This window comes from Rattus norvegicus, chromosome 2 (assembly GCF_036323735.1).
Source record: "Rattus norvegicus strain BN/NHsdMcwi chromosome 2, GRCr8, whole genome shotgun sequence".
Lineage (NCBI taxonomy): Eukaryota > Metazoa > Chordata > Mammalia > Rodentia > Muridae > Rattus > Rattus norvegicus.
The window spans coordinates 13,899,940-13,927,354 of record NC_086020.1 but is presented as its reverse complement, the minus strand read 5'-3'; the positions used below and the strand labels follow the sequence as shown (position 1 = coordinate 13,927,354).

The 27,415-nt window shown below is 41.6% G+C and overlaps 1 long non-coding RNA gene across 2 annotated transcripts in view; it reads right to left on the bottom strand.

Moving 5' to 3' along the window:
• The window catches only part of LOC108349914 (uncharacterized), a 34,897-nt gene extending 12,702 nt beyond the window's left edge, over nt 1-22,195 (bottom strand). The window contains exons 1-2 of one of the 2 annotated variants that reach the window (XR_010064028.1): nt 19,476-22,195; nt 1,465-19,050 (exon numbers count right to left, since the gene is read on the bottom strand). This is a non-coding gene — a long non-coding RNA (uncharacterized LOC108349914). Of the gene's footprint in view, nt 1-1,464 lie in introns of both variants that reach the window. The other variant, XR_005500455.2, reaches the window with a different exon arrangement.
• Nucleotides 22,196-27,415: the final 5,220 nt, after the last annotated feature.

Genomic DNA, 27,415 nt, shown 5'->3' with positions numbered 1-27,415 from the left:
CCTAAAGGGAGAGAGGTGCAGTGAAGTAACACAGTAATGGCCATTAGTCATGATATGAGACTTCCCAGAATTGAGGCTTCCTACATCTTCGTGATACCAGCCACCTTATGTGCTGTGCAGACCATGCTATGAAGGAACCAGACATTTGTCTGGTGTCCAGTAAAGAACAGAGGTAGTCTCTGACCACACAAGGCAGGTCCACAGCCTCCCTCAAACATCATGTCACTTGGTATCTTCATAGCTAGCCACTGAGTTATCAAGATAGAATCTAGTTTGAAAATGGACAATTAGTGCGTCTTAAGAGGAAGGAAAAGAGCTGATCCGAAGGGAAAGGCCTGTTTCTACACAAGTGTTTGATTTTAACCCAGGAAAAGACACAGTAAAATAGCTGCTTACCTACTGCTGTGTTTCTTTGGAGAATTCCAACACAGATCTAGTGAAATTCAAAGCATCCCTTGTATTGTACACAGTCAGTCAGGTGAGTGAACCTTAACCACCCATTTAACAGACCAGGAGTTGCAGGTCCTGAGGTTTTAAGTCACTGTTGATGGCCATGTGGAATTAAGTCTGAAGGGAGGGAGGAGAATCAAGGGTTTCTACCCTCAACTTGAACATTTGCTCCCCTGAGCCAGTATGGAGATGTGAAAGACGGCTGAAAGGCTTGCAGATAATAAGGCGTTTAAACGATGCTGCCCGGCTCTCTAGGACAGGTCTAAGTTCGATGAAGACCAATACCTGTAAGGGAGGTTCAGTCGCTAACATCATTTCCCCAATTGGCCAATAAAGAAGGCTGGGGAGCCAATTGCTCGCTCAGGGTACAGATGTGACTTCTGGGTCCTAGGAGTAAAAGGCAAGGAAGGAGAGCGGCCTTTCTGCCATGCTTTGGAGGAAGAAGGACACAGCAATCATGTAAGGCCTCAGGAAGAGCTAGGGCCTGCAGCCTCCGCTATGGGCAGGTGGCCAAAGATGTTTGGCAAAGGCTAGTTGGAACTAGCCACTAAGTTTAGGGTAGAAGGAGAGACGGAGGTAATGAATCGGTAAGGACACGCCTTTCCGGGCAGGCGGTATCTGCACCCAGCAATTGTGCCACGGAAGGCAAGCTGTAAAGTGAGAAGCTGGGTGTGTGTTTTTCATCCGTGGATTCGAGGGTCTTCGGTTAGGGGTAGCGGGTCCATTCCAGAGCTAAGGAACTAAGCCAGGTGAAACAAAAGGCCGCCAGGAGGGGCTGGTATCCTGGCAGTGGTTCCAGGTAAAGGCAATAGTGATTTTTAAAACTACACACAGCCCGGGGCTGGGGATTTAGCTCAGTGGTAGAGCGCTTACCTAGGAAGCGCAAAGCCCTGGGTTCGGTCCCCAGCTCAAAAAAAAAAAAAAAAAAAAAACTACACACAGCCCAATACCCAACACTATAAACCAAGCATACAGCCCTAGTTCCTAATATCTTCAAAACAATGACCATATTACCTTGTGTCTTCTGTATTTTCTTCTGTAATTCCGAAGCTCCTCATCTCTTCATCTGGTCAGTGGCTGAGTGTTAAGAGGAAAGACTGCTGATTGTTAATTAGACATATGCCTAAATTTTCACATTAAACAAGATGCTTATATAAGGATTAAGACTAATTGCATTTCCATTTATAAATATACCCCAGTAGATCAAAATTAATTGACCTAAACCCACACAAACGGTCTACCAAGATGATATCTAAAGTGTACCCTGTTAGTAGTCTATATTTACAAAATCCTAATTTGAACATGAATTAAATAACTCTGATCTTTAAGTCTGAACAAAAACATTATGTAAATTGACCAAGAAAGCCATCACGTATTAAGAGATGCTACATTTGTTTTGAGGATTATATTAGAGCACGGTGTTTTTATTAATATTTTATATTTTCTTTTCTCATGAGATGGTCAATGTTTTGAGAATTTCATATGCGGCTATTGTATCTACGTTATTTCCACCCTCCCTTTTCCCATTAAATTCCCTCTTAAATTCATGGCATCTTATTCTTTAATTATTATTGTCACTGTGTGTATACAAACAAATGTTTGCCCTCAACTGGCATGGTCCCTTCTGTGTTACTTGCATGGGTGTGTTTGTGTCTAACTCATCCCTGGAGAAGATTGATTCTTCCTCTCTCCACAGCCATTACTTGCCTACTGCTCCCCGTAAAGGAATAGGGCCTTATGAGATCTCCCTCATCCACACTGATGTGACAACTGCCGCTGTCTTTGTTCCTGTCTTTTTAAGGAAGCCATACTGTTGAGATTTCATGGGTGCAGCTTTCCTATCATGTACAAAAGACACAACCTTGCATCAGACTTCCCAGTCCTCTGGCTTTTGTAATCCTTCCATCTCCTCTTCCTCAATGTTCCCTCAGCTTTAGGGCCTGTGTTGTAGATGTCCTGGTAATGCTACAGTGAGTTACTCTCAGGGTTTTGCCTGGTTGGTCACCGTGTGATAGTCTCTTCCTGCTGCAGAAAGAAAGTTCTTTGATGATGGTTGAGAGCTGTACTTACCGGTGGGTATAAGAAAAATGTTTAGAATGCAGTGAGAAGTTATACTGGTTTAGGAAAACTGTAGCAATAAGTTCTCCTCGAGAGCCTATGACTTTAATAGTCACGGGCACTGGGCTAGGTTTCAGAACCAGGTACGAAATCCCTCTTATGTAATGGGCTTTAGGCCCAATCGCATGGCCCCAGGGTAAGTGTGCCTTTGTTGCACATTTCAAGATATCTCGTCCTTCTAGACATCTGGTGGCTCATACACACGGGCGTGGGATGTTGAGACCTGTGGGCAGATCACAGGGAACGGGATAGCTGGTCATATGTAGACCTTTTTAAGCTTTTTGAGACTTCTCCACACTGATGTCAAGAGCAGCTATGCCAGCCTGCAATGCCGCCGGTTTGTTTTGTTGATCGGAGCTTTTTTGATTGTGCTAAGATGGGATGTCCAAGCAATTTTAATTCGCATTTCGGTAATAGCTAAGGGGAATGAACACTTTGGAGTAATTTCTTAGATATCTTTATTTCTTATTTTGGGAACTCCCTGTTCATATCCATATCCCGCATTTAGATTGTTGTCTCGACTTCATTTTTTTGAGTTCTTTATGTATCTGGATGTTAATCCTCCATCGGTTGTATAACTAGACAATATTCTCTCCCATTCTGGGGGCTTCCTCTTCATCTCAATGAGTGTTCCATTCTGCAATGCAGGAGCCTTTTGCTTTTATGAGATTCAGTTGTTGGCCCTAATTCCTGGGCTAAATGTTAGTGACCACAGCCTTAGGTTATCCTGAGTGGCATGCTCCAATATAGAAGACATATGAACGTGTTATGGTCACAGGACAAAAGAAAACCATAAACCAGTGTACTGACCAAACACACTGGCGAGGGGAGCAGATGCCTGGGGTACAGCAGAGTGACAAAATCCCTGCTACAGGTTTCCGATACTATGGGACGACGTACTTAGCTTTGGGCACGATGGAAGTTAGTGGCCTGCTAAATGGATACATTTGAGAAGGTTTTAACTAATAGTTGAATGATGCTATGTTAGATAAAGAGGTGGGTAATAAGTGGCTACTGAGGGGACTAAACAGAATCCTAGGTAATGTTGGCAATTAATCTGCACCATTCCAACTCCTCACAATTGTGAGGTTCTAGTCCACCTTGTGAAATATCCAACTTATGCCCAGTTTTTAGTGTTTTGGCTTGGTTTGGTTTCCCTTGAGCAAAGTTTCAGTTCAGAACAGCAAGGACCAACCATTGTGACTAGAGACTATGAGAAAAAACGACTTTGGGAAGTGCTCAGTGACCCCATGAGGAGGAAGGAATACTGGCATGGATTCCAGCCTTCTCACTCAAATCTGCCTCTTCTTTCCAGATAAAGCCAGAGGAAACAGGACAGAATGGAGGTTTTGGTGGAAAGGGACAACGGAGTGCAGCCCTGAGAAAAGTTTCTCTCCCTAGGTCGGTTCCCTTGGGGGGCTGGGTTGGTTTGAGTTCTTTGAAGCCCCCCGCCTGTTTTTCCCATCTCCCCACTCCGTTCCTGATCCCTCTCAGCCGGGCGCCTTCTGTTTGTTGACAGCTCTGGGTTTTAAAGTTAGTACTACCACCAGGCATCCCTGCTAATGGAAGAAGTCCAAACTCCGCTTGGCCACGAATACAATTACACCCACAGAAGTGTATTTTTGCTCGCAGCTTTAGTCTTTATTTTGCCAGGTAGGTAATTTATACAGAGCTAGAAAAAGAGTGTTTGGGGCAAGGATACAGTGCATTGCCACTGAGAGACACAGCCTCTGTGTCTGAGAGCAAGACGATGCGCGCGGCTCCCTCCACTGGGCCAGTTTCCATTGTCCTTTGAATTGAAGCAGAATTGCTGCTTCCTCACCAACAAGGGCAGGTCTCTTAAACATCCAGACCAGAGATGGCTTGAGAGTACTGTGAGGTTCTTCATCTTCTTGAGCTTCTTTGTATGTGTTTCTTACTTTCAACGAGCACAGCTGTGCAGTGCAGCCACAGTTGGCTCACTCAGAAAACTTGCCCACGGGTCACCAGATTCCTTCAAGTGATCTATCCAAGTTGATATCCATCAAATACAGCAGGAGACTAATCCTCTTGTTTTTCTTACTTTTATTTTCTGCTGCTGGAGTTGCAGACAAATTAAAAAGTGTTCTCGGCAGCTGTCAAAAGGTCTATGGTACTCAGACTTCTATTTTGTATTTGGAACCCACAAAATCATAAAGCATATTCATTCTAATAGAAAATTTAGTAGTTCTTTATGCTGTTTACTTCTGGACAACTCTGTTCCAATTATCAATTTCCTAAGATTATGTCTGGGGGCATTGCAGGAATGGGTAACTATGAAGTAACACACATACTATCAAACATTCTCAGAAACCTCCTTTTCCCTAGCTGTATTTTCCTAAAGAAACTCTCACAAATGACGTGAAAGCGCCCACTGAGCATGCACAATCTCACAGTGGCGCCCCTTGCTGGAGAACACAGAACAGTGAGATGCAAACCTTTCAGGTGAGGTGTGAGATTGGGTTAGAGAGTAAAGACAAGGAAAATAGACTGGGGATTAACCGGAATAAAACGGGGTGTGTGAATTGCCACCTGATGAGGAAACAACAGATGAAAGCTGGGAACATTACATCTCCAGGTTGCCGTTTCCTCCTGCAGGAAAATCTGACCCTGTGAGTGTGTGTTCTTCAGAAACTGAGAGTGTGTGTTTAGTGTAGCAAGTGGATTTTCTTGGGATTTTTGTTCACTCTGTCTTTTCTTTTTCTTCCTTGAGAGAAAGGAAGAGGAGAGAAATGTTTCTGTTTTACTAGGAACCACACAAGGGAAAGAAAAAACTTTGAGCTTCTGAACCTGGTTTTCATTTAGCTTTATTCTGTCGTGATTTCCTAATCAGTGAAAAAGTTATATTACCAGTCTTCCCCCACACTAGACTTACTCAACCACAGGACATAATGTACACAAAACATTCTGAAAAATGCAACAGTGTGCAAACACTGAGTGAAAATTGATGTTTTATACTATTTTCAGTAATAGTATTATCCTCTCTGTGCGCATGAATGGCTGCCCTGAACAAACTTCCAAGACAAATCTTTAGCATTTGTTTATACAGTTGTGCATTGCTATTTCCATCCATGAATATATTCATCTCTGTCCAGCCTCTGGCAAGACATCACTGCACCTTATGAGGCCAGAGAGAAAGAACAGTTCTGAATAAAAAATAAGGGTCAAGCATCCAATTGACATTCATCTCTCCTGGTTCAGTCACTTGCCTATCAAAAGCCTTCGACTGTTCTTGGTAGGAAGTGCAGAGCTGGACAAGCAGTCAGGAACGGAAAAGCCTGAGCAATCACACATAGCACATTCTTTTCCTTCTGTGAGAGAACATTCCTCAGTCTGTGTTTCAAGAAAGTATTTTAGTTAAGGATTTTTTTGGTAGGTTTCCCAATATATAACCTTTTGATGATGTAACCTGCATCTCTATAAATTATAAACCATGTGTCAGAATCAAATGTTCTTAAAATATTATCAGCAGTTGCTAAATATATTTTGCACATTCCTTCCTAATTCTATGTTATATAGTAATTGATACACAGCCCACAAACACCTAAAAATACTTTTTACAGCAAAATAAATGCCTACAATTCCTTTCTACTCTATGGTACATGTAAGCCACAAAAACCAATGTAGAAATTTGTAACTACAGTTCAGGAAGGGAAGAGAGGGAATTATGAAGCAATGGTTTCCACAACTCAACAGTGACTCTGTCTCCCCGTAATTACCGATCCACACAGTTCAAAGGCTTATAATCCACTAAGATTATGCCTCAGCTGTTGCAGGGTTCCTCCTCCAGGTGAAGATTCCACTTTCCATTCAAAACAAATGGGGAAAAGGGAACACATTGTTTGGGCACACTGTTGTCTGCCTACTCAACATTCAAGTCCCTCCATCTGTCCCAGTAGAACTATGGCGAGCTATTTTTTCCCCAGATATCTATGCTGCCTTTCCAAGCTCATCTCACTCTCTGACAGAACTCCTTCACTCAGCAGGCAACAGTATGTAGGTCATGCCTTTGTTCCTGGGTAGGGGATGTTATATCCTGCGTTATACTGATCGGGTTGATGGAATGAACTGATTTTGTACTGTGACGGGACTCTCATCCACTCATATGGATACACATTGTCTAACACATATGTGGAATCTTCAAAAGTCAAACTCAAATAGAGAACATATTGATGTTATCTGGGCCTCACACTGAGAGGTACATTGAATTGGAGAGACATTGATAGAAGAATTCAAAGTTTCTGCTCCACACAAAAATTTCTCATAATCAATCTGTATACACAATAGTCATTGAAATGATTATACTATTGATATCTCAAAATTTATAAAGATTGTATTTTAAATGTTCTCAGGATAAAAAATGCTAATTAGAGATAACTATCTAAATTATCTTGGGTTTAATCATTCCACAATGTAAATATGTAGTAAAACATTATATTATATCCTATAAAGGTATTCAATTTTTGTCAAGTAAAACGTAAAACAAAATCTAGGGCTAAGGAAGTCTGATATCCTGACTTTGATCTCTGGGATCCATATAGTGGAAGAAAAAAAATTGACTACTGAAAGTTGTTCTCATGTGTGTATACACACACACACAAACACACACACACACACACACACACACACACACACACACCATTTGTAATAAATAATTGAAATTAAAGTAAAGGAAAGAAAAATTAAAAAGACTGAGAAACAACAGAAACTGACTAGAAAAAACTGGAATGTTATACTGCTGTTGGTCTCAGGAATTAACCATTGTAAGGAACAGGCAAGGATAAAGCTGACATTGAGTGTTACAGAGCTCAAGGCTGCAAACGCCTGGTCCTGAGACACTTCGCGCCCGCCCTATGGTATGAATGCTATTCCTTGCTCCTGGAACCTTCCTATTTATTGGATTTTACTGGCATTTTCTGTTGCTACCTGCATGCCTGAGCTCTGTTAACCACATTAGCCCCAATTCTTACTTTGTACAACTTACTACTGGGTAGAACTATTCGAACAAATCAACGTTAGATTTGCACTCCTGTTGAATGTGAGTGACAACCATTAACAGCCAAGCTGTCAACAATGAGAACGTCTCCTGCATCTCCACATGAAGAGTCAGCTTCAGCACTTCTTTTCTGAGAAGTCTCCTCTCAGTTTAAGATGGAGACCACTGAGCTAGGCTGTAGAGCTGGGCGGCAGAACGTGTTCAAACCCGCCTGCTGTTCCCAGGAGTATGCTTGCTGCCTGTGTTCCAGGAGGAGTCGTCCTCTCTACTGCATCCCTCTGAATTTCACTCATGTTTTAAGGTTTAATTTCCCTTTCTCTTCTCCACAAAAGCCCCTTTGACCCAGGATGGCTCTGCTCCGTTCCCTCCCTGTACACTCGCTTACCTTTCTTGACTCATCCCAGCCTCAGGTTCTTAGGACCTGACAATGATCTTGTTTTGTGTTCTGCATGAGCATATGCATTTCCTTGAGAACATGGGCGTATTTTATCACCTGTTACGTTCATGATAGCCGTCACCACATCTGCTTAACAAAGTGCTCGATGAATATGTGAAGAATGGGCACAAACCCACAGTTCGTTCTATAGGACAAGAAAGAACTAGAATATAAAGTAATATTCCCTTTACAAAATTAAATTTTAAAATGTTTTAAGAAAAAGGTATTCATTGACCTAAACATTGAGCATTTCTTTTAAGATTTACCTATTTATTTTAATGAGTACACTGTCACTCTCTTCAGACACACCAGAGGAGGGCACCGGATACCATTACAGATGCTTGTGAGCCACCAAGTGGTTGCTGGGAACTGAACTCAAGACCTCCGGAGAGCCGTCAGTGCTCTTAACTGCTGCACCATCTCTCCAGCCACAATAAGCATTTTAAACAGAATATTTCAAATATTTAATAAAGGTTCTTGTGCAAGAAAAAGTGTACGAGAAGATGCTATCAGCTATATTTAGAGATATAATACAAAATAAAGTGTGAGGAGATGTGTGCTTGAAGCAGAGATGGTGCTCTTTACCCCACAGATTTACTATCCATCTGTTTATTAGAAACAATGGAGAGCTAGATTAAAGCTTGGACCATACCCTTGTGTTTGTGAATGAAAATGGGGACATGACCACTCCAAGGAATGGTTGAGGAGAAAGTTTTTATTGTAGACATGAAGGAGCTAGAGGCATCTGGAAGAGTCTAGACTGAACCTGGGTGAAGCGGGTGGAGTGGAGAGGGAGAGTAGAGAGGAAGAAGTAAGGAAGAGAGAAAGGGAGGGCAATGGAAGAGAGGGGAGGCTGGAAGGAGAGAGATAGAGAGAGAGGACATAGGGAAAGAGGAGGAAAAAGAGAGGAAAGAGAAAGAGGAAGAGAAAAACAAAGAGACAGACAGACAGACAGACAGACAGACAGACAGACAGACAGACAGACAGACAGGAGCAAGAGCAAAGAAGGGGCCAAGACAGAAACAAGCCAAGCCTGGAGGACCCAGACAGCAGACAGCCTAGATGGTGGGTTTTTTTTTAAAGGAATCAGAAGCTGGGGGTGGGGAAATGAAGGTGCTAGGCTGAAGAGGTTTAGGGCGCACAGTTGGGTAGGAAGAACTGAGAGGAACCATCTCTAAGTGAACTTGGCTACCAGCCTGCTCTTTAGCCTGCTAATAGGCACCACAGTTAGCATTTTGTCCTGAGTTTCTTTGGGATCTAAAAGTTTGTTGTTATTGAATGTACAGTTCTATGATGTTTGGAGCCTTGAATTAGAGAGCTCTCTTCAGTTGTTTGGATATGGGTGTACTTACTGACTGCTTCATGCCCAAGACACCACTGCCCAGAAATAGCCATTGCTTTTATATATGTAACTTTCAATAATAATTACCATTTAAAGTTAATTTGTTCCAGATTACATACCACCCCAGAGGTTGATGACTATTTAAAATAGAACAAGGGACTACCAAACATAATATCATTACACCATAATTTCTGTATCAAATAATAATCACAAAAAATTCAATCATCATTTTAAAGCGTCACTCTAATATAGCACTTTTTAAAAATAGAATTTCTTGTATGCCATTATGAAATGTCAAAATTTTAATAATATAAATTGTAACAGAAGGCTTTCATTTTGCCTAATTAAAGCAAAGAAGTTTTTGTTTTGTTTTTAAAGTAATATTTTTATTCATGAATAGCAACACCCCAAAGAGGCAATGGAGGGTGTGAAAAGGAAGCTTGAGATAAAGCAACTTACACTGTATATCCAGCTTGTCCGCATGTTGCTTTTTACTGGCTGCTTATTTCCACTCAAGTCTACTTGTCTAGCGATAAGATTTTTTCATTTTACTTCTGCTGAGAGATAATGACCACTGTCACAAATTGCAACATAACACACAAGTGTTTAGAGGCCAGTCAAGGTGCCCCTAAATAAAGGCTCTCCAGGTAGAATGTATTACAGTAACAAGCAAGGCAGCTTAACTTGGCCTATCTTGCGCACTACTCTTCTGGTTTATACAGAGCCTGTTTTAGTCATCATTCTACCCCTGTAGAGGAACAAAGAAGCAACAATTTCACTTTTATCTGGTATCCTAGCATCTGGGATCTTAGCTTGTTCAAAAGTAAGAAAGATCAAGAAAGTTCCTAGAAAGAGGGCTCAAGTTAGTAGCTAAGACTAACCTAGTATGAGCCAGGATCAGCTCTCCCAATTACTAGGAACAGTTGGGGGTCAAATTTTTAAAAGATGTGTTTCTATTGTTTTTAATTATGTGCGGGGATGTGCCTGAGTAAGATGCCTTTGGATCTTAAGGGGGTGTTGGATCCCCTGCAGCTGGAGTTACAGGGTGCTGCTGTGAGCCACATGGCCTAGGCGCTATGAACCAACATGGATCCTTTGCAAGAGCAGTGCTTGCTCTTAACCACCAAGCCATTTCTCCAGACTTGTTGATGCTGTTGTTTTGGTAGTGCTGGTTGTTGCTTTGTGAGTGTGTGTGTGTGTGTGTGTGTGTGTGTGTGTGTGTGTGTGTGTGTGTGAGGGGTGGTGAGAGCATTGACCACGGGGGCTGGAAAACGGCACTAAATCCACTGAAGTGGAAGTTACAAGGATTATGGCTACTCATTCTAGGGCTTGGAATGAAATCCATTCCTCTAAAAAAAGAGCAATTAGCCCCTGAGCCATCCACCAGCCCCTTAATTAAGTATGCACACACTTAAATCTTCCTTAACTCTGGAGGCCTGTCCTGCCACTGGGTATTTCTATCAGTAGATTGGCTCACTGATTTTGTGATGAGGACAACAGTAGTTTTCCTGTTTCCTACACATGGTGCACACAGACAGCTTGCTGTTCTACTACTCCTAAAATACATATTATGTCTCCGGGGAGGCAAAGACAGGTGGATCTCTGAGTCCAAGGCCAGCCTGATCTACAGAGCAATTCTCTGGACAGCCAGAGCTACACAAAGAAACCCAATCTCAAAATAAAATAAATATGCATGAAATACATGCCCCAGAGTTGCAATTATCCGTATGTTTTTAAAAGATCAATAGATAGAAGAGAAATGGGAAAGTAGAAACCAGATGATTCCTCCATAGCAGAATGGGAAAGAGCCTCAAGATCACTGAGCTCCCCAACCTGAGCGTGAGACTAAAGACCCAAGAGAGAGAGCGCCTGGGGCCTTAATGTCTGTGAGGCTAATTTCACTGTGCACCACATAAGTCAAAAAGGCCACACGAAGGAGAAGGCATGGAAATATTAGAAAGCTGACCTTTTGAAGGGAGAAAGGTAGATTCTGGTTACCACCCAGAGGTTAAATGGGAGAGACAGACCACTGAAAACAGTTGGATAAGAAGCTGAGAGACGAAGGGTCATTAACCCTCTCCACTTCTGCCAAAAATGTATGATGTGCAAGTGGGAGGTAAAATGGAGCTGAAGCAGAAGAACTGATTTAAAGGTAAGTAATGCCATCCCTGAGCATGGAGAGAACAGTAAAAAATCGGAGACGGAAATTATAAATTACGGAAGTTGGGTATGCATAGGATAGGGTTTATAATCCTCAGCTGTGCATATGGCTGGAGTTTCTGTTTAGAAAAGCACAGATGGAAATAACAAGAGCTTCCCCCTGGAGTCCTTTTAGCTAGTAGAGGTGAGTCTCTGAATCAAGCCTCTCTATGCTTGCTTGCTAAGACGTTAATGTCAAAACCTAATGTTGATATTAAATAAATCACCAAATCTTTGCTAACGTCTGTAATACATAACTCGAAATAATTCCCTAAAAATGTGTGGATGAATGTGAATATTCATAACAGTGTGCTGTGTGCACCTCTATAAGCACTCCTCTTTGATATTTCAGTATCCAGCAGTGTGTAATTATATAATGTCAACCTGTTATGTTTGGAAATAATACCCCCACAGGGGTTGGCTTATATCACAAGATCTTTGAATATGAATGTAGTTACAAGAAATTTTCCTTTTGATTATACCTGGGTTGAAGTAGCGTGTTGCTATAGGTTGTCGTAATAACATTTCAAATTCTACGGCCTTTTCGTCCAGGGATTTGAGGACATGTTACTAAAAACAGGAGAGCGAAAATTCAACAACTTAAAAACCCAGAACTGCAAATCTTTCTTTACTTATTGCAGAGTATATTAAGAATAAGGATCTTTCTGTTGTTTTTCTATTTCTCAGATTTTTCTTCGCTTACACAGAGGATTATGCTAATATGAATATAACGACAATTACTTGAAGTATACAATTGCATAATGAAGTAGAGTATATATAATAAGGAAAAAACATTTCTAGAACAAAGAAAGGACAATAAGATGGCTTTGAATTCTAGTGAAAACACGTTGCATTTTAAACATGACAAAAGTGTGCCTCTTTCTGAATTGCTTCCTGAGAATATAACTAGACTTATGTTTGCAGAAGAGCAGAAGTGTAAGCTATGTCTGAGGGCAAGCTCACCAGGAGCAGATGAATCTGCAACTGCTCTGAAAACATTCCCCACCGAGCTAATCCATACTGGACAGAGGCAGCACGTTTTCAAGGCAAGGGACAAAGAGCTTTGAACAGAGCAGCGAAAGAATGAGATCTAGCCTGTCAGAGTAGAAACACAGCAGATGGCTCAGTTCCGCGTATTTATTTGGTTATAGTGAACATTAGGAACTAGAATACTGTTGCAATTATTTAAGGAGGAAAATATGATAGTTTTATATCAGCAATGAAGTATCATAATGTGAAACTGACTGTGTAATTTCTTTTTAGCTTGTCAAACTAAGATTTCCATGTAATCCCGTCGGCCTAGGGTTCACCTCTGTATGTTTCTTCTAAAGAATACACTCAGGTAGAAGACAACTCAGAATAACTCCAGGTGCATAATTCCATTCCTTATCATAATTCATTCCAAGAATTTTAGAAAGAGCTGGCATGGCCCCCTATTAGAGTAAGGGCTAAAGTGAGTTAGGCAAAGACAATCCAATGCTCCACATCCTAATGGTGTGAAGGACCGACACTGGGAAAACAAGAGCTGTCCTGAGGAGCAGGAGTGCTGGATCCATGAGTTCATGTAACGGGAGAGATGGAGGGGGGTACTGGGCAAATCAGACTCTGAAGGAGCAGTAGGAAGAAACGTGCAGCCCGACAGAGAGCCTTCCCAGGAGGAAGCCTGGCATATTCCAACGCTGAGGGGCAGCATACTACATTCCGTGTGTGTTGGGGGTGGGGCTTCTACTGAGCAGGGAGTATGATGAACACAAAAGCTACACTAATTTGGGGACACAGTAAATACCCAGAAATTAGTCATCAGACGAATGTGCTTATGAGGTGAGTGACACAAAATGTTTCTATAGCAGGGGATGCAAGGAATAGAACAAACATGCAGGATGCTATGGACACGTTAAGGTGGTTCTGTTTTATTCTTAGAACAATGGGGAATTATTTGAAGTTTTAATGCATGGCAGGAACACATTCAGAACGATAATTTTTTTCCTGTTATCATATTTTATATCTCACTATAAAATGTACTGACATGTACTGCTATGCCCAAGTTGCAGGTACCCAAAGACCAGACCATGGAGGAGCCATTTCCGATGTAAAATACATTAAGGGTCCTTATTAAGAGCTCTCAAGCAAGGTCTCTCAGACTCTTACTGTGACAGCAGGTCAGCATGAGAGCCCTTGAGTCTAGGGGTGCAGGGATTTTATTATGGTTACAGCAAACTTGGAGATTTTCCATACAGGTCAGCAAGCTAATATTTTTAAAACTGCATTTCTGATGAATCTGCAGGAACTGAACATGAGGGCAGAACCAACTGGAAAACAGAATAGCCAGGCTACCTATTCTCTGCAGGATGTCTTGGGTTACCTCAATGTACCTTGGTCCTACTATTGTGGTCTGGCTGTTGCTAGGGGCTTGGGTGTCATAGGACGATTGCTCAGGTGTGATTTCCTTCCCAGAATTGGAGTTTAGCCCCTAGTCTCACGCAAAAGGGGGTTTCTTCAAAAACAGGTTGATTGGGTTTTACAGTACAACATTAAAAACAAATGTCTTTCAAATTGTGTTTTAAAATGGATTTTAAGGTTGTAAGAGATGACTCAGTGGATAGTACTTGTGCAAGCTTACGAATTTGAGTTTGGGTTTCTGAAACCCAAGTAAACTGTTGTATCACGGTGAGCAATCCCGATGTTCCTACAAAGAGACAAGTTAGGTTAGCAGACTCCCAGGGTTTGAGGCCAGCTAGCCCGACTGAGACTGAGACAGAGGGTGGTTTTGATCATTTTTAGAGAAAGTATAGCTCAATGGTAACATGTCTAGCCCAGCACATTGAGTCCTTCAATACAATCCCCAGTGGTCGTTTAAGAGAAAAATATAGGAAATTAACTGTAAAAATATATTCTGAGTTCAGAGATGTTGAACTGCTTTTTAAAAAATGGGCGTGAAAGTTCAGTGGAAAGTATTCAGAAAGAGACCATATTAGAAGCCAAAACAGTGTGCACAGCAATGTTAGAGGGCAACTCTCACGGCACCCACCGTCTTTCAGCCTATTGCAACAGTCTGAGACAGCCGGATTCGTGTCCATTAGAATAAAGGCAGTGGGAGGAAGTGAAAGCTGTCTAGGAAGGAGAGCTTGTACCAATGCAATAAAAGTGAGGAGGTCAGAGACCTCCTTTGCAAAGCTACTGGAGTTTACTGAGCCAGAAACAGTGTGGAAACTCTGAATCCGGCTGCAGACGGAAATTTGCAATTTATCAGCATTCAGGTGGTGAATGAGTTTGTAGGAGGCGAAGAGATTCCTTTTCCCCTAGGGCAGCAGTTTTTCAGTCAACAGTAATGACTCCAGCGGCACCGCCGAGTTTGAGCTGCAGAAATGGCGGTGATGGGAGACAGAGACAAGCGAAAGTACCAGAAGGGAAAATGAGGGTCTGACATGGGCATCTTTCCGCAGGAACAGAGAGAAAGTTCAGACAGAGTAAATCTGCAAACCCAGAACTTGGTGACTCAGCTACCAACGGAAACCGAGACACAATGAGAAGTTCTGGAGAAGCCCTTGGCGCTGTAAGTTACAATGGAGGACAGAGCAACCGCAGAAAGAACTGATGGACACAGACGAAGAGGAGCCCAGGTCCAGGTCGTTCCTCATGGACCACTGGCTGTGGAATGTGCAAATAAACTTGTCACTAGGCAGACAAAACAGCAGTGTTACTCTAAGCTCTGCAGGAACTTACCATCTCCTATACAGAACTCTGTGGAGGGACACCCTAGCCTCATTCACTTTGTTCAAGGAAAAGAGGCAGCAGCAGCTACCAGACAAACGAGATCTGTGGACGGATCTGAATTCGGCTTTTCCTTACTGGCCATTGACTTAATTATTTGACTTGGACAAACTAATACCAGTATATAAAATATAATTGTTTGACAGGCAATAAATATTAAGGTATTTTCAAAGGTCTTGGACAAGACACTTAATATCTCTGAGCCTAATGGATCAATTGGAGGAAATGTCTGGTTTCTAAAGGTATTTTATGAATTGGAACAGTGACAAGGGTTGGATAGGGGCTCACTCTTCTTTCGACTTGTCTGGGTGTTCCCATCAGCTCAGGAACAATTTCTTCCAGAGATCATAACTGTATGTTTCCCCTTTCTTTCATGAGTATTTATTGGACCCTGCTATGTGGGAGGTACTCACAGCCACCTGTTTATACTGTATCTTTCCTTGTCTTATTTAAGCTTCTGAGCTACAAGGTGCCGGCTGTATTCCTCCATGTTTCTGGTTCCTATAGTGTTTGACGGCTCTCTCTCCAGTAGGATCTCAGCTACAAGAAAATCATTAAAAGACACCCGGAGGTAAAGAAGAGCCGACCCAAGTTTGAACATAAGTTTCAACTAAATTATGCGTTTAAAAGGGGAAATGTAACATCCACATCAGGGTCTTAGTCCTTCAAGCAGACTGGGTCTCCTTGTCCACTGTAGGTCTGGGGAAATCATGTCAGTAGCTTTGGTTCTCTTTAACATTTGTAGTTTTAATCCTTGCTGGACCCATCTTTGGATGCAGGCAGACTTCAGTCTTCTTTATCACTACTTCTTGTCATTAAAAAGCTTGAAAACGAAGTCATTTTGAAGCTGTTCTTCCCTGAGCTTTTATTTCCTCCTTTTGTTTTTAACAGCCGTGTCTGAATTCTTAGCCAGAGCTGGCTGTTGGAAATTCCCCTTGCTAGAGAAGAGGTCAGTGTGGTTTCCATGAGATCTTCATGTGAACTCTTTGGTGGTTTAAAGATTCTCCTTGCTTCCTTGTTTTTAGAAAGCTCCCCAGTCTGCTGCTATCTGCTAATTGCGTACTCAGATGGCATTTCACTGTCTTCCTTTGAATTGGTTGCCTTTTTAAGAACTTTTGTCTTTTGGTGTTTATAGCCAATAGAATCTCCCAGAGCCTCTCTCAAGTGTCACATCCTGCATTAAGACACCCACAGCAAAACAGCGTGCTGTGTCAGGCTCTGGACTAATCGCCAGGGTCTCATCTGGGCTTTTTCAACAATTCTTCCCCTAAAGACCACACACTGTAAAATTAGAATATTAACATGTATTTTCTTTTTTCAGAAAGAAAAAAAATTTATTTGGTGTACTTTTACACAATGTCAGCATTGCAGTCCCTCCCTAACTATACGCACTGTATACACACACATACACACACACACACACACACACACACACACACACACCAGAGAGACAGAAACAGACAGAGAAACAGAGACAGAGAAACAGAGGGGGAGAGAGGGGAAGAGAGAAAGAATGCCATGCAAGTGTGTAAAAAAGATCAAGCAAAATGAATATACAAGCTATTCAGAAGCTAACAGAGTAAACGAATGCTTCTGATTTGACGGGTGAAAGAAAATTCCTGGGGATGGAGCTTTGGAAAGTAAGTCAAAACTCTTGTACAGTGCTAGCAAGGTAAAATTAATTTTACTTTTTAAGTAAACAATAATGTAGAAGTTTAAGAGAAATGAGCTACTAAGGACAAATTAAACAATTTGGCTAGGGTATAATTCATTCTCAATTTGAACATTATACCGTATGGGATGTTTCCACATTGGTCTCTGATTATCTAGGTACTTTACTTGTAATGCTAATCCTAAAGATCTGAGGAGAAAGACCATTGACACAAATCATCATAGCCAAATTAACCAAAGCAAGCTTTCTATCCGTGTAAATGCGTTGTCTCTCCCTAAAAGCTGGGTTCAAGAGATCAGCATTAAATGTGAAGAAGACAAGGATTTTGTAGTTGGCGGGGCGGGGGGGTGTGGGGTGGGGAGGAGGTGTTTCCAAATAGGGAACTTGGCAGGAAAATAGACGGAGTTACAAAAGCAGAATGTAAGCACAACAGGTTAGCCATAATGACCCGAAACAAAGACGTGATTGTGAGGTGTTCATAACTAAGTCCTAACAGGTACTCATAACACAGTAGACCTAACAACCTTTGAAACAAAGGTAGGGTTGCAAGCACAGTTGCTGTTTCCTGGAACAGGCCATACAGAGCCATTGCCTTTAAGGTTACAGGGGTGGGGAAACAGGTCAATCCTTGAGAAACAGAAGTTTAATCATAAGCAGCAATAAACCTAGTTTGTCTTTGCTAGAATATGACTTTGAAGCCTAAAATGGAGTCAGGCTGGCTCATCAGAAACCATTAACAAATATCAACTCTCCTACCACTTGAAAGTAGGAATAAGGTCCAGAGATGCTCTTACCAGAAAAAAAAAAAGATGACCACTCAAAAGATCAACATGTTCCTTTTAAAAAGCAATGTTTGAAATGACTGGGAATGCTTGTGACTCCCCTTCCTGTGTGGACTATCCTCTAGGCAAGGGCCTTTCCCCTTTCTTTAAGGACAAGATGCTGTAGTTTTGATACACAAATGTTTTACAGAGACTCCCCAGTCATTAAATATCCCACTTGTGGCAAACTGTCTAAGTTGTCTTTTGCAATAACTCTTTCTTGCTTTCCAGGATCTTACTTATTTCCCATAATAAAGACTAAATCATTGTGTATGGAGAGGTTTTAACAAGGGTGTTCAGATACAGGGCCAACTGGAAGCAGCGAGTCATTCTGAGAGAGCCCAAAGAGAAACACAGTAAGAAACCTCTGTACATCTTCAATCTCTATTAAGGACCAGAAACTTCATTTTCTATAAAACAGAAGAGCTGCAATATTTTAGGGAATATGATCCTGACCTAGAGAAAAGTTTCAATTAGAACAAAACTTCCCCAGGGCAAGCTTAATAATTTCAAATACAAACCAAAAAACTTCAATGACAAAGTAGGAAAATTAAAATTTACTTTTGTAGGAAAAGCACCTAAGAATTGACTGCTAAACAGAGAATGAGTGGATGTATATTGCATTTTTGTTTTTAATTTCATGAATTACTTGGCTTTGGAAAACAGTGGGTTGCTCATACCTGGGGACAAAACCTTGATATTTAAAGTTAAAGGGGTTGGGGAAGTGTTTTCCAAAATGTGGGCCTTTGTGCCAGGTAGAGTGACTTTTAATTCTAACTCTGTCATTTCTTGTTACTTCCACATTTTCCTCATCTATATTAATACCTGCTGTGGACGTTTCTCTTGATGTACATAATGCACCTGAAAATTCCAGTGAGAAATGGTAAACTGAACACACCTGCTTTATGTTTCCTCCCTGAAAATTCTAGACTTTTTTTAATAGAAAGAACAAAAGAAAAAAATAACAAATCCACAAGGGCATCAGCACTGGGAAGGAGAAATGCTTAAAGACATGAGCAGAAGACATGACGTCGTAGCACAAAAAGCAAGTGTATGGCTGCCTTGAAATCTCCGAGAAATATAAAACTTACATCTACAGCCAATCATGCCATAGACTTGGATACTCCACAAACAGCCGGTGCCAGGCCCTGCCGAATGATGATGTGGACTGAGACAGATTCCTCCATCAGTCACGGTACTGGCTGGAGACCATGAACTCATGAGGTTCTGCAGTGAGAGCAGAAGGAACAGCACACAACCAGGTGAAGACCGGAAGACTCTGGTTGAGCTTCTGTCTGAGCAGCCTTTCCCCAAACCCTCTCCTCACTTGGCTGTCAAAAAATCAGCAGTCATAGTGTGGCACCAGGACAAAAGATTGCAAGACTGTTCTCTGAATAAAATGAACCAGCTGGACGGGGGTTGGGGGAGGGGAGACAATGTTAAAAATATTGATCCATGCAGGAGATCAAATATCAAAATATCAAGAATTCTGGAAAGGTGAGAGGAAAGGGAAGAAAAGTTTCTAAACTATGTCATGAATAAGAAATCAGGCCAAAGTTTGCTGCTTTGAAAAGAGCATACTGACCATCAAGGCAAGGAGAGGAGGAAGTCACAGAGAAGGTAACTGGTAGTGTCCACCGCTGTGAGCATACCTTTCTTCAGAAGCCTTCCACTGGAAACCGCTGGAAGCTGGCACACAGCAACCAGTCCACATCACTGCCGCAGTCTGCTGGGAAGCAGAAGGGGAAATGCTCGAAGGCAAGCTATATCTTCACCAAATTTTGTATGCTCAGAACATTTGCAAATTTGCACTGTGGTGCACTGAAGCACTCTGAAAGGAGTGAGATTCTGCCGAACCTTGTGGTTTGGGAAGGCCAAAATTGGGTCAGAGACACCTCAGTATTTTTAGCTGAGAACCACATAAGAGGAAGAAGAACATGGAATTAAACCATTAGCAAATGGACCAAGACAAGAAATCTCTTCCTAAATGCCTTCTTCAAGGGAACAGGATAATCTCTCTGGGAACATATAAAATCCCAAGAACCTCAATTATTTTTAACTTACAATGTCCAGCATTCAGTGAAAAATTGTCAGAGAAGCCATAAAATGAACTGACCTGAACAGAAATGTGAATAAATTAGAAATGCATTCTTTGGAGTTGTCAAAAGTTTTTAAATATCTATAATTATATATTCAAGATGGCAAGAGGAAGAATTTCATCTACTCTAGCATCTATATTTTCAAACATCAAAAGAAAATTCTAGAATTGACAAATAACTGAATTTAAGAAATCAGTAGAGAGCTGGAGAGATGGCTCAGCGGTTAAGAGCACTGACTGCTCTTCCAGAGGTCCTGAGTTCAATTCCCAGCACCCACATGGTGGCTCACAACCATCTGTAATGGGATCCGATGCCCCCTTCTGGTGTGTCTGAAGATAGCAACATTGTACTGGAATAAAATAAATAAATCTTTAGAAAAATCAATACATAAATTTAATGATAGGGAAACGGCGGTGCAGATCTTCCTGGTTGCTGCCGCCGCAGAGAGCTCGTGGGCAGCACCCCTCGAGCAAACTTGAGCCTCGGGACCACAGGTAAGACCAACTTTTCTGGTGCAAGTGACCTGCGTGGTGAACTCAGGACACACAGAGGCAGAATTCCTCTAGGACAGGGCACTCCCTGTGTTTACCAGGAGTTCCACACCCTTGGATCCCGGCCCGCAGCAGCTCTCTGCTCCCAGACCCCATGGGAGAGAGACCTCACCGCCTGGTCAGGTGGGCACTCCTAAGGCTGCAGACAGAAGAGACCACCAACACTGCCCACCCCTGCCCACATCCCTGGCCCAAGAGGAAAGTGTATAAGGCCTCTGGGTTCCTGTGGGGGAGGGCCCAGGAGCAGCAGGACCCCTGTGCCTAAGACACCGCCGGAACCTGAAGGAAACAGACCTGATAAACAGTTCTCTGCACCCAAATCCCGTGGGAGGGAGAGCTAAACCTTCAGAGAGGCAGACACGCCTAGGAAACCAGAAGAGACTGCACTCTGCACACATTACTGATTCCAAAGGAAAACACCAAACACCATCTGGAACCCTGGTGCACTGAGGCTCCCGGAAACGGAGGCACAGACCTTCCCGGTTGCTGCCGCTGCGGAGAATTCGTAGGCAGCACCCCACAAGCAAACTTGAGCCTCAGGACCACAGGTAAGACCAACTTTTCTGCTGCAAGTGACCTGCCTGGTGAACTCAAGAAACAGGCCCACAGGAACAGCTGAAGACCTGTAGAAAGGATAAACTACACGATAAAGCAGAACACTCTGTCCCCATAACAGGCTGAAAGAAAACAGGAAAATAGGTCTACAGCACTCCTGACACACAGGCTTATAGGACAGTCTAGCCACTGTCAGAAATAGCAGAACAAAGTAACACTAGAGATAATCTGATGGCGAGAGGAAAGCACAGGAACCCAAGCAACAGAAACCAAGACTACATGGCACCATCAGAGCCCAATTCTCCCATCAAAACAAACATGGAATATCCAAACACACCAGAAAAGCAAGATCTAGTTTCAAAATCATATTTCATCATGATGCTGGAGGACTTCAAGAAAGACGTGAAGAACTCCCTTAGAGAAACACAGGAAAACATTAATAAAAAGTAGAAGCCTACAGAGAGGAATCACAAAAATCCCTGAAAGAATTCCAGGAAAACACAATCAAAGAGTTGAAGGAATTAAAAATGGAAATAGAAGCAATCAAGAAAGAACACATGGAAACAACCCTGGATATAGAAAACCAAAAGAAGAGACAAGGAGCTGTAGATACGAGCTTCACCAACAGAATACAAGAGATGGAAGAGAGAATCTCAGGAGCAGCAGATTCCATAGAAATCATTGACTCAACTGTCAAAGATAATGTAAAGCGGAAAAAGCTACTGGTCCAAAACATACAGGAAATCCAGGACTCAATAAGAAAATCAAACCTAAGGATAATAGGTATAGAAGAGAGTGAAGACTCCCTGCTCGAAGGACCAGTAAATATCTTCAACAAAATCATAGAAGAAAACTTCCCTAACCTAAAAAAAGACATACCCATAGGCATACAAGAAGCCTACAGAACTCCAAATAGATTGGACCAGAAAAGAAACACCTCCCGTCACATAATAGTCAAAACACCAAATGCACAAAATAAAGAAAGAATATTAAAAGCAGTAAGGGATAAAGGTCAAGTAACATATAACGGCAGACCTATCAGAATCACACCAGACTTTTCGCCAGAAACTATGAAGGCCAGAAGATCCTGGACTGATGTCATACAGACCCTAAGAGAACACAAGTGCCAGCCCAGGTTACTGTATCCTGCAAAACTCTCAATTAACATAGATGGAGAAACCAAGATATTCCATGACAAAACCAAATTTACACAATATCTTTCTACAAATCCAGCACTACAAAGGATAATAAATGGTAAAGCCCAACATAAGGAGGCAAGCTATACCCTAGAAGAAGCAAGAAACTAATCATCTTGGCAAAAAAACAAAGAGAAGAAAAGCACACAAACATAACCTCACATCCAAATATGAATATAACAGGAAGCAATAATCACTATTCCTTAATATCTCTCAACATCAATGGCCTCCAATCCCCAATAAAAAGACATAGATTAACAAACTGGATACCCAACGAGGACCCTGCATTCTGCTGCCTACAGGAAACACACCTCAGAGACAAAGACAGACACTACCTCAGAGTGAAAGGCTGGAAAACAATTTCCAAGCAAATGGTCAGAAGAAGCAAGCTGGAGTAGCCATTCTAATATCAAATAAAATCAATTTTCAACTAAAAGTCATCAAAAAAGATAAGGAAGGACACTTCATATTCATCAAAGGAAAAATCCACCAAGATGAACTCTCAATCCTAAATATCTATGCCCCAAATACAAGGGCACCTACATACGTAAAAGAAACCTTACTAAAGCTCAAAACACACATTGCACCTCACACAATAATAGTAGGATATTTCAACACCCCACTCTCATCAATGGACAGATCATGGAAACAGAAATTAAACAGTGATGTAGACAGACTAAGAGAAGTCATGAGCCAAATGGACTTAACGGATATTTATAGAACATTCTATCCTAAAGCAAAAGAATATACCTTCTTCTCAGCTCCTCATGGTACTTTCTCCAAAATTGACCATATAATTGGTCAAAAAACGGGCCTCAACAGGTACAGAAAGATAGAAATAATCCCATGCGTGCTATCAGACCACCACGGCCTAAAACTGGTCTTCAATAACAATAAGGGAAGAATGCCCACATATACGTGGAAATTGAACAATGCTCTACTCAATGATAACCTGGTCAAGGAAGAAATAAAGAAAGAAATTAAAAACTTTTTAGAATTTAATGAAAATGAAGGTACCCAAACTCATGGGACACAATGAAAGCTGTGCTAAGAGGAAAACTCATAGCGCTGAGTGCCTGCAGAAAGAAACAGGAAAGAGCATATGTCAGCAGCTTGACAGCACACCTAAAAGTTCTAGAACAAAAAGAAGCAAATACACCCAGGAGGAGTAGAAGGCAGGGAATAATCAAACTCAGAGCTGAAATCAACCAAGTAGAAACAAAAAGGACCATAGAAAGAATCAACAGAACCAAAAGTTGGTTCTTTGAGAAAATCAACAAGAGAGAGAAACCCTTAGCCAGACTAATGAGAGGACACAGAGAGTGTGTCAAAATTAACTAAATCAGAAATGAAAAGGGAGACATAACTACAGATTCAGAGGAAATTCAAAAAATCATCAGATCTTACTATAAAAGCCTATATTCAACAAAACTTGAAAATCTGCAGGAAATGGACAATTTCCTAGACAGATACCAGGTACCGAAGTTAAATCAGGAACAGATAAACCAGTAAAACAACCCCATAACTGCTAAGGAAATAGAAGCAGTCATTAAAGGTCTCCCAACCAAAAAGAGCCCAGGCCCAGACAGGTTTAGTGCAGAATTCTATCAGACCTTCATAGAAGACCTCATACCAATATTATCCAAACTATTCCACAAAATTGAAACAGATGGAGCACTACCGAATTCCTTCTATGAAGCCACAATTACTCTTATACCTAAACCACACAAAGACCCAACAAAGAAAGCGAACTTCATACCAATTTCCCTTATGAATATCGATGCAAAAATACTCAATAAAATTTTGGCAAACCGAATCCAAGAGCACATCAAAACAATCATCCACCATGATCAAGTAGGCTTCATCTCAGGCATGCAGGGATGGTTTAATATACGGAAAACCATCAACGTGATCCATTATATAAACAAACTGAAAGAACAAAACCACATGATCATTTCATTAGATGCTGAGAAAGCATTTGACAAAATTCAACACCCCTTCATGATAAAAGTCCTGGAAAGAATAGGAATTCAATGCCCATAGCTAAACATCGTAAAAGCCATATACAGCAAACCAGTTGCTAACATTAAACTAAATGGAGAGAAACTTGAAGCAATCCCACTAAAATCAGGGACTAGACAAGGCTGCCCACTCTGTCCCTACTTATTCAATATACTTGAAGTTCTAGCCAGAGCAATCAGACAACAAAAGGAGGTCAAGGGGATACAGATCGGAAAAGAAGAAGTCAAAATATCACATTTGCAGATGATATGATAGTATATTTAAGTGATCCCAAAAGTTCCACCAGAGAACTACTAAAGCTGATAGACAACTTCAGCAACGTGGCTGGGTATAAAATTAACTCAAATAAATCAGCAGCCTTCCTCTACACAAAAGAGAAACAAGCCGAGAAAGAAATTAGGGAAACGACACCCTTCATAATAGACCCAAATAATATAAAGTACCTCCGAGTGACTTTAACCAAGCAAGTAAAAGATCTCTACAATAAGAACTTCAAGCCTCTGAAGAAAGAAATTGAAGAAGACCTCAGAAGATGGAAAGCTCTCCCATGCTCATGGATTGGCAGGATTAATATAGTAAAAATGGCCATTTTACCAAAAGCGATCTACAGATTCAATGCAATCCCCATCAAAATACCAATCCAATTCTTCAAAGAGTTAGACAGAACAATTTGCAAATTCATCTGGAATAACAAAAAACCCAGGATAGCTAAAACTATCCTCAACAATAAAAGGACTTCAGAGGGAATCACTATCCCTGAACTCAAGCAGTATTACAGAGCAATAGTGATAAAAACTGCATGGTATTGGTACAGAGACAGACAGATAGACCAATGGAATAGAATTGAAGACCCAGAAATGAACCCACACACCTATGGTCACTTGATTTTTGACAAAGGAGCCAAAACCATCCAATGGAAAAAAGATAGCATTTTCAGCAAATGGTGCTGGTTCAACTGGAGGTCAACATGTAGAAGAATGCAGATAGATCCATGCTTGTCACCCCGTACAAAGCTTAAGTCCAAGTGGATCAAGGACCTCCACATCAAACCAGACACACTCAAACTAATAGAAGAAAAACTAGGGAAGCATCTGGAACACATGGGCACTGGAAAAAATTTCCTGAACAAAACACCAATGGCTTATGCTCTAAGATCAAGAATCGACAAATGGGATCTCATAAAACTGCAAAGCTTCTGTAAGGCAAAGGACACTGTGGTTAGGACAAAACGGCAACCAACAGATTGGGAAAAGTTCTTCACCAATCCTACAACAGATAGAGGCCTTATATCCAAAATATACAAAGAACTCAAGAAGTTAGACCACAGGGAGACAAATAACCCTATTAAAAATGGGGTTCAGAGCTAAACAGACAATTCACAGCTGAGGAATGCCGAATGGCTGAGAAACACCTAAAGAAATGTTCAACATCTTTAGTCATAAGGGAAATGCAAATCAAAACAACCCTGAGATTTCACCTCACACCAGTGAGAATGGCTAAGATCAAAAACTCAGGTGACAACAAATGCTAGCGAGGATGCGGAGAAAGAGGAACACTCCTCCATTGTTGGTGGGGTTGCAGACTGGTACAACCATTCTGGAAATCAGTCTGGAGGTTCCTCAGAAAATTGGACATTGAACTGCCTGAGGATCCAGCTATCCCTCTCTTGGGCATATACCCAAAAGATGCCCCAACATATAACAAAGACACGTGCTCCACTGCGTTCATCGCAGCCGTATTTATAATAGCCAAAAGGTGGAAAGAACCCAGATGCCCTTCAACAGAGGAATGGATACAGAAAATGTGGTACATCTACACAATGGAATATTACTCAGCTATCAAAAACAATGACTTTATGAAATTCGTAGGCAAATGGTTGGAACTGGAAAATATCATCGTGAGTGAGCTAACCCAATCACAGAAAGACATACATGGTATGCACTCATTGATAAGTGGCTATTAGCCTAAATGCTTGAATTACCCTAGATGCCTAGAACAAATGAAACTCAAGATGGATGATCAAAATGTGAATGCTTCACTCCTTCTTTAAAAGGGGAACAAGAATACCCTTGGCAGGGAATAGAAAGGCAAAGTTTAGAACAGAGACAGAAGGAACACCCATTCAGAGCCTGCCCCACATGTGGCCCATGCATATACAGCCACCCAATTAGACAAGATGGATGAAGCAAAGAAATGCAGACCGACAGGAGCCGGATGTAGATCGCTCCTGAGAGACACAGCCAGAATACAGCAAATACATAGGCGAATGCCAGCAGCTAACCACTGAACTGAGAATAGGACCCCCGTTGAAGGAATCAAAGAAAGAACTAGAAGAGCTTGAAGGGGCTCGAGACCCCATATGTACAACAATGCCAAGCAACCAGAGCTTCCAGGGACTAAGCCACTACCCAAAGACTATACATGGACTGACCCTGGACTCTGTCCCAATAGGTAGCAATGAATATCCTTGTAAGAGCACCAGTGGAAGGGGAAGCCCTTGGTCCTGCTAAGACTGAACCCCCAGTGAACTAGACTGTTGGGGGGAGGGCAGCAATGGGGGGAGGGTGGGGAGGGGAACACCCATAAGGAAGGGGAGGGGGTGGGGGATGTTTGCCCGGAATCCGGGAAAGGGAATAACACTTGAAATGTATATGAGAAATACTCAAGTTAATAAAAAAAAATTAATGATAGATCAGATAAGTGTAGGGAAGGAATGATAAATAAAGAAACGACTCATTAGAGGAAATACAACTGAAACACAAGGTGGAGAAATGGCCCAGTACCTGGGTTTGGTTCCCAGCAACTACAAGGCAGCTCACAACCAGCTTTAATTAGAGTTTGAGAGAATCAGAAACCTTCTTCTGCTATCAACAGTGATTGCACAAGTGTGCTGCACATACATATTTGCCAGCAAAACATTTACACACATAAAATAAAAATAAATAGTTCTTTTTAAAAGTACTTGAATATAAGGAGGATAAAAAATTGAAAAAAGTCGAAAAACACATTCATCAAAGAGAGTAGATAGGTGTGACTCATGAGTGACCATGCCCAGGAGAGCACTGTGTGTCTGCATGAGGAGCAGCCAGGCAGGAAGACAAGACTGCAGGCATCTGTACCACATACCACACAGGGCATTATGTCACAGACCTGGTGACAGCACAGCAGT